Source organism: Schistocerca gregaria, chromosome 4 (assembly GCF_023897955.1).
Source record: "Schistocerca gregaria isolate iqSchGreg1 chromosome 4, iqSchGreg1.2, whole genome shotgun sequence".
NCBI lineage: Eukaryota > Metazoa > Arthropoda > Insecta > Orthoptera > Acrididae > Schistocerca > Schistocerca gregaria.
In genome coordinates this window covers 90244112-90251826 of record NC_064923.1, presented here as the reverse complement: position 1 = coordinate 90251826, position 7715 = coordinate 90244112, and positions in this window count along the sequence as shown.

The window sequence follows — 7715 nt, the reverse complement described above, 5'->3', positions numbered from 1 at the left end:
CGTTCAAGGATTTGGAGGGATTTGTAAAAGGTAGCGGGGGCGGAGATCCAGGCCGGATGGGCGTAACAAAGGATAGGGCGGATGAGGGACTTATAGGTGTGGAGTATGGTGGAGGGATCCAGACCCCACGTGCGACTGGAAAGGAGCTTGAGGAGATGGAGACGGGAGTGTGCCTTGGCTTAGATTGTCCGGAGATGTGGGGTCTAGGAGAGTCGACGGTCGAGGGTGACGCCAAGGTACTTGAGGGTGGGGGTGAGGGCGATAGGACGGCCATAGACGGTGAGATAGAAATCAAGGAGGTGGAAGGAAGGGGTGGTTTTGCCTATAATGATCGCCTGACTTGACGTGCGAGTGGCCGGCGGTTAAGTACGCTTTCGGGGGCGCCGCTATTGGCCGCTGGGAACGCGTGTTCCACTGGTGGCGCCCCCACACTAAAAGCGGGCCAGCAGGTGCGCCGCCACAGCTTACGGTGCAGCGACCTCTATGGGTCTTCAACGTCCATGACGTCTGACGCTGATTGAAATTCCGCTGCGCGCGGTACCAGACTATCGAACAAAAACAGATTATAAAGCTACAAACCTGTGGTTAATTATTTTAAAGAAGCTAGGTTGCCAAGATTGTAGAAGTGTATCTACACTAGGTGCTGAATAAACGAAAGGCTTAAAACTGAGTGAGCAATGGGTTTTAGGAACTGTAAGCTTATATGATCAACTAACGTCTTCTACGAAAAACCTATTTGATCACCACACATCTCAAGCTCACGGTTTAGCGAACATGATCCAGACTAATGCAGAAAAACATCACATTTAGAACTCAGTTGCTTCCATGGTAAAGGAACAACAAGTTGTTACTGAGCATCTATTTCGCGCTGCTTATAAGCATCAAAGTTAAATAGATCGTTTTATGAGTTTGTGACAGAAATTGATCTCCAAGTTAAAAATGGTTTGGATATGGGCCGAATACAACATTCAAACATTGCTTGTTTTAATATAGTGCTTCATATTTCTCACCATATGACATCAGATCTAATAAATAATTTAATAAAGTGTGATCCAAATTTTCACTTGTTTTGGATGAAGCCACATCTCTTTCAAACAAAAACGCTTTGATCGTATGCTTTAGAACCTCGTTAAAAGGAATAGAAAACCCCATGACAATTTTTGATGCTTTTTCTGCTAAATGACACAACAGCATCTGGTATCTCGAAATAACTTTTAAATCAGTTAGAATCACTAGGTCTAGGCTATGAGTTTTTGAAAGACCATTTAATTGATCCTCGAATTTTCATAATTGTTTTCCAGCAATTAATTTCTGTATATATTTGAGTAAATTATTTTTGGGTGATTCTGTGCTATAGACAGAGAAAGCATTTCTTTGGTTATGCTCACTGCGGGAAGCAAGATATTGAAACATTTAAATTGCATGGCATTTTCCACAACTATTGTTTTCATTTAGAAACAATACCCGTTGGTGCGTATTTTATGGTCAGTTTTGTTATAGAAGTAATTTTATTTGAACTAATTTCTGTGGGTCATAATAGCCCTTGTTCCGTGTTTACAATAATGTATATTCAATAGTGCGAGCAGAAAAAAAGGTAATGTTTATTGAGCGATTTGGTAGATAGTATTGACAATAGTGGGATACAATGTTTTGGCATCGCGCAGCATCACAACAGAAGTTAGGCCTACATTCCATATAGATTCAGAATTACTTTCCAAATTGCAATGCTTAACAGGTTTCACTGCCATTTTCAAGCGCGCTTCATGTTTTAGTTTACTTAGAGAGAAATAATCAGTAGATGCAGAAAGAACGAGACGAACTCCTCTCCACACGACGCCACCGAGAAGAGGTTCTCTGCGTACCCGAGAAGTCAAAAGGTACAGATCAGCATGCCACCACTGGCAACGCGTGCTGCTGCTCCTGTGAGGGGTTTTAATGCCACTGCGACCAGCTTTGATGCTGTCGCCATTGTCACTACTACGCTGAAGTTACGTGCCGATTGTTATACGCGGCGACCCGCTGCCTGGCCCGGACAGCGGCGCAATGGAGTAAAGTCGTGTGAAGGCCGCCAAAAATTACAAAGAGCACTAGTGGTTTTTCAGTTCAATTTTTAGACGTAGAGTCTCATGTTAATTAAATGGTAAAGACCTTTCTCTTTGGCTAGTAACACAGAAACTACTTAATTATTTTATGAGTGTAAAAGTAAGTCATAGATATTTTTTATTCTGTTAGTTACATTTTACATTTAGAAGCGAATTTATTTATTAACTGTATAAGTAAAACTTGTGGTATCTTCTTCACAAAATCTGACTGAAGAACTTTACATATAGTGTAACATGATGTGGGCAGGAGAGGAGAGGAGATGAGGAAGATCACGGCAGCCTCAGGGTGAGGAGGGAACAGGGGGCAATGCTTTATATTTATCTTGCATTATTATCAACTCAGGCGCGACGCAATGATGAGCTGCTATGGTACAAAATGTACATGGAAGTAACGTTTCGTGAAGACGTGGGAAATCGGAATTGTATGAGGCCCAGGTGGAGCAGGAGTAGCTTCATCGTCAAACTGTAAATGCCACTTGTTGATTAATAGCGAACACACGTTCATAGAGTTGCTAAAAAGCAACTGTTCGAATGTTGCGGCTGGCAGCATTTGAAAACATGATGCCATAGTCACGAAGGCTACCGAATTGTGCCAATACGTATGAAGCAGAATTGTGGAGCAAAGTGACACCGGTATGGTGGCAAGTGATGGCAGCTGTTGCTTATATTGGAACCTTGTGGTGTTATATTTTTGATTATGACATATTATGGCTTAGAAACCTGAATATTTTCTAAAAAATTTCTCATTCTAAGTCTTATTACAAGTCTCTTTCTGTGGCCGGATGGAAGGGAGGGGGGGGGGACTCCACGACTGACAACTTCTTCTCCTGCGAGCAACTGGCTGATGAGCTGAAACAAAAAGGAACAAGTTTAGTTGGCGCTCTTCGGAGATAACTGAAGGAGGTCCTTCCTGCAGGGCGAAGTGAAGACGACACATTGTTTGCAACACACTTGCTGGTCAGGCGACAATCTTCTCACGGCGTACCAAGGGAAAAAGAAAAAAAAATATCAGTATCCTCGCTGCATGTCAGATGAATGGGACTACTGAGAAGAAACGAACTAAGGGTGGAGTCTACATAGCTGACCAAATGGCTAGAAACTACAGTGTCCGAGCTGGCACCCACCGATGGCCCGTGCTTGTATTTTACAATATTCTTGACCTTGCCATGATCAACGCTCACACAATTTTTAAGTTACTTACCTCTAAGAAGATTTCACATTGAGACTTTATCCTCAGAATAGCAGATGAGCTTGCTTTACGAACTGCAGACAGGGGCCAGTCCCCCCTAGCACGCACCCTACACCGATGCTGGCCAATGTGGAAAATTCAGGACTTTATCCTCAGAGTCGCAGATGAGCTAGCTGCCTCTCACAAACCGCAGAGAGAAGTCAGTCTCCCCATTCAGGCACTCGATGCAAGCACTTGTCGATATGGAAGTAGAAGGTTTTGTCAAATTCAGGTTTTCTGCAAACAACAAAGGGAAATAAATCATCAAGCGTATGCTTCAAGTGCAATAAGTATGTGTGAAAAAGTTGCCTAGCAAAAACTCTTGTTGAATGTCAGAATCCCAGATTGGGCAATTCTAAGTTCTTGTACTTAAATATTTCCAAATATTTATAATTAAATGATAAAGTTATTTGTTCTCATGTTTTAGTTTCTTGATTTCAATAAGCAACAGCTGTGCAGGTTTAGCCGAGCAGTCTAAGGCGCTGCAGTCATATAGTGTGCAGCTGATTCCTTCCTTTGGGCACTGGTGTGTGTGTTTGCCCTTGGATATTAGGTTAAGTAGTGTGTAAGCTTAGGGTGTCATGACCTTAGCAGTTACGTCCCATACGATTTCACACACATTTCAACATTTTTTTAGTAAGCAAGAAAACACCCTCAGCATTTCAGTCACCCACTGCGTTTTAGAATCTTTGGAAAATATTTGGTACTTACCTTACTTTTCTATAAAAGTAAAAATACTATTAATACTCACATAAACAATATGTTTCGATTCTGTTTCAATCTTTTTATAAGTGGCGTTCAAAAAGAAACGAGCTGGAAGTATAATTAAAGAAACCAGTGCCTTTATGTTGGAAGTATTGACCCTGGCTGTTGAGACGCTTGTCCCACTGTGACACAAGGCGGTGAATGGCTGTCTTAGAAAATTCCCAGTGCTGTGGTGTTCACCAGTTCCCTTATTTACAAGTATCATGTGTACAGGTTTACATGTACAGTGCTGTTTATTTACATGTACATTCTTTATTTCCTGTAAGGAAATAGTGAGGACGAGCGTGATTACTAGGAAGTGATGATGTAGGTTTTGTTTATTTTACTTTTCCATAAGGGGGCTCTGTTGTATCGTATTTACACTGTTGCATGACAGAACGTGCTATGAATCAATGACAGACCTATGCATTATTCAGAGATGTAGAGTACAATACGAGTAGTACTGATACAGTTTCGCAGAACTCACCGACATGCACCTTGTGTATGGGGAAAAATGTTGCAGTGCTCTCGGTGCTGAAAGGCTGTACAGGGAACGATTTCCTAATAGGCATCATCCGGGATTCTAGGCGACAATCTCATTGGGCCATATGTTCTACTTGGCCGTCTCTGTACCTGAGGTCTGTGGAAAGAGTTCTACCTGAGTTGTTGGAGAACGTATCCTTGGCTGTCTGTGAGAGGATATGGATACGACATGCAGTGCAACGCATCACTTTAGTGTGGATGTCCGCAACTATTTTAGTTCTGTATGTCCTGGTCGCTGGATTGGAAGGTGAGGTCCTATTCCATGGCCTGCGAGGCCACCTGACCTGATTATTTCCTATGGGAAAATCTAAAGTCATTTATGTATGAGACAATAGTCGATACAGAGATGGAATTGGTTGCCAGAATTGTAGCTGCCTTTCAGGGTGCGTCAGAATCTTGTCATCCTTGCATTGATGTTGATGGCCGTCAGTTTCAGCACATTTTGTAAGCTACGGTACAAATGGTACGTTCATTGTGTCAATTATGGTATTTGCATTTAACTGTAAATAATGTAAATAAGAAAGTACACCTCACGTTCTCTACCTCAAATTGTTCAGTGGACCATCATTATGTTCTGTTAAATTTTTGCATGCTTTTACAGAAACACCCTGTGTAGTAGTACCTATAGTAGAAGAGAATAGGTTAATTCAGGTGAGACAGACTCTAAGTGTTTACCGAAGCCCTTCCACTTGAAGTAGCTAGATAAAGGGACCTCTTTTGCTATCTAAATCTTTCCTTACCTTATTATTTTCTTCTTAAGAATATAGTAAAGTTTGTTACCATTCCCAATTGTACTTCATGTATCATGTGTTTTTTGTTTTCTTTTTAATTGTATAAAAAAGAAAGGTACTAAAATTCTAAAAATTGTATAATGTGTAGTAGCAAACGTCTTACTATAGTTACCAAGGTGGTGGGTCACTCTGTAAGGTTAATAAATAAATAATAACTCAGTAGCAGCTGCTTTAGTTTTGAGGTAGGTAGAATAAATGTCGTTTACTTTTGTCAAAGTAAGTAAAAATTTATTAAGTAACCGTTCTGTATGCTTTTGAAAACAATTCGGTTCTTTAATTTTAACTCTTTTTCATTTTTTCTCCTCATTTGCTCAATTTTTTTGCTGTTTGCTTTGAAATTATTTTTTCCCGCCCTTCACTGCCCCAAACTTTACCATCCTAGGCGACCACTATACTGGTATTTAAGTACTGGTGCCATAAGGGAGGCGTGCATAATGTGGGTTATTTCGAGGTGTGTGGCTGGCGGATACTTTCGCCAGCACCAGTTCACTCGTCTAAGTTCGCACCTCCACAATCTCTCGCTACGATTACACTGACACAGTCTAAACTGATTAATGTATTAACTCTCCTTTGAACAGAGTGATATTAACCTCTTCTTTCTTGAAGAAAAGAAAGCGCTATTCATCGCCATGATCAAGAATGCAATATTATACAGTCATAACAGATGTCGTAGTTGTATCCTAAGAACACAGGCTGCGGTGCATCCATGTATTATTTTCAGGACGAATAATTTAGAAATGAAAGAAACTGCCTCCCTATTCAGAAGATATATTGTAAAAAACCTTTTGCTCAAATACGCATAGCTGCCTGATACACACGCATCACGTCCACCCATAATCAAGGACAGGAAGGGACAGATAGCTTCAGGTCTTCTATGCTAGGACTGAGTTCAGAGCAGTTGCATTTATTTCACTGATTCTAGAGGATGAACGTCGTGACACATTCGTCGACGAAACTATTAAAGTTTTGAAACTGCTAATCACGAAGCCTATCTCGACATCAGAAGCTGAGCAGTGCTTTTCAATGCTCAAGAGAATTAAAACATTCCTACGAAACACGTTGAAGGAGTTCTTTAGGGATACTATCCCATGGACAGTCGTTCATGTGTAAAATTGATCATTTCAATCTGAGATGACAGATTTATTGCCAACAAGAAGGTGCGACGAATCGATTTACAATACCGTCGCTACTAATGATCTTGAAGCTATCTTCTCAAAGTCACGGAGTTACTGCTTTTGGTGAATACAATGCTTTTAGTTTTAAATGTTGCTAATATGATTAAGTTCGCTCCCCAAAATCAGGATTACAAGTTCGGATAATTTATACATGACTATTACTCCTCATACTGGAACTCATGTTGTAGTCGGCCGTGAACGTAAAACAAACATGGAGTTTTGGCTGTCGAGGGGAGAAGGGCGGTGTGGGGGGGGGGGGGGGGGACACAAGCTACGTATCCCTCTCATAGGGCTGGCAGCCTACATCAGTGTTCTGTGGTCCTGGGAAGGCAGAACCGATGTACTAATGTGCATATGGATCGTTGATTCCTCTGGCGTTGTGAGAAACATATTCGAACCCTGTGATAGAGCAAGAATGTTCTCTCATTCTAAAATAAGAAAAGGAAACAACGAGGAAGCACAACTCAGAGCAAAGCGGAGCACATAAATCATTTGGTAAAGGCTAGAGCGCAATTGTTAGCTGAGGTTGGTGGTGTTGTTACGTGGTAGATCAGGCCTGATCTCTAACAGTAGTGTTATGTTTTATATCTTATGCAGACATGCGAAAAAGATAGCTAAACTAACTTCTGTCTCTCTCTCTCTCTCTCTCTCTCTCTCTCTCTCCCTCTCTCTCACTATCTCTGAATACGTATATCCTACTGTGCATAAAAAGGGCGCTGTTGTAATAAGTGTTTATTTCGTTTCTCTACACGTTTTGTTTCAAATGATATCTTGTGAAATGTATGAATTATCGACAAAACTCCGTAATACGTTCAATGATACCAAACTAAGTTTTTTTTAACATCACCAATGAAATGCATCACCGGCCGCCACTGGTGATTAATAGCTCCTAAAATGATAGGAAACATTCGTGTAGTAACCTTCTACAGACACGGGTAGATAAATGAGAAAGAAAAAAAGAAAACAACAATTGAGTTCCAAACCTAGGTTACTAAAATATGAAGCCATGACACTATCAACCATGCGAAGGCTACCACTGAATTTACTGCCTGGTAAAAGGTATCAAAATTATATTGAAAAACTTGAGCATAATTTTCTCAGAAATTGTCGAGTATCTATAGATAAGCCGAGA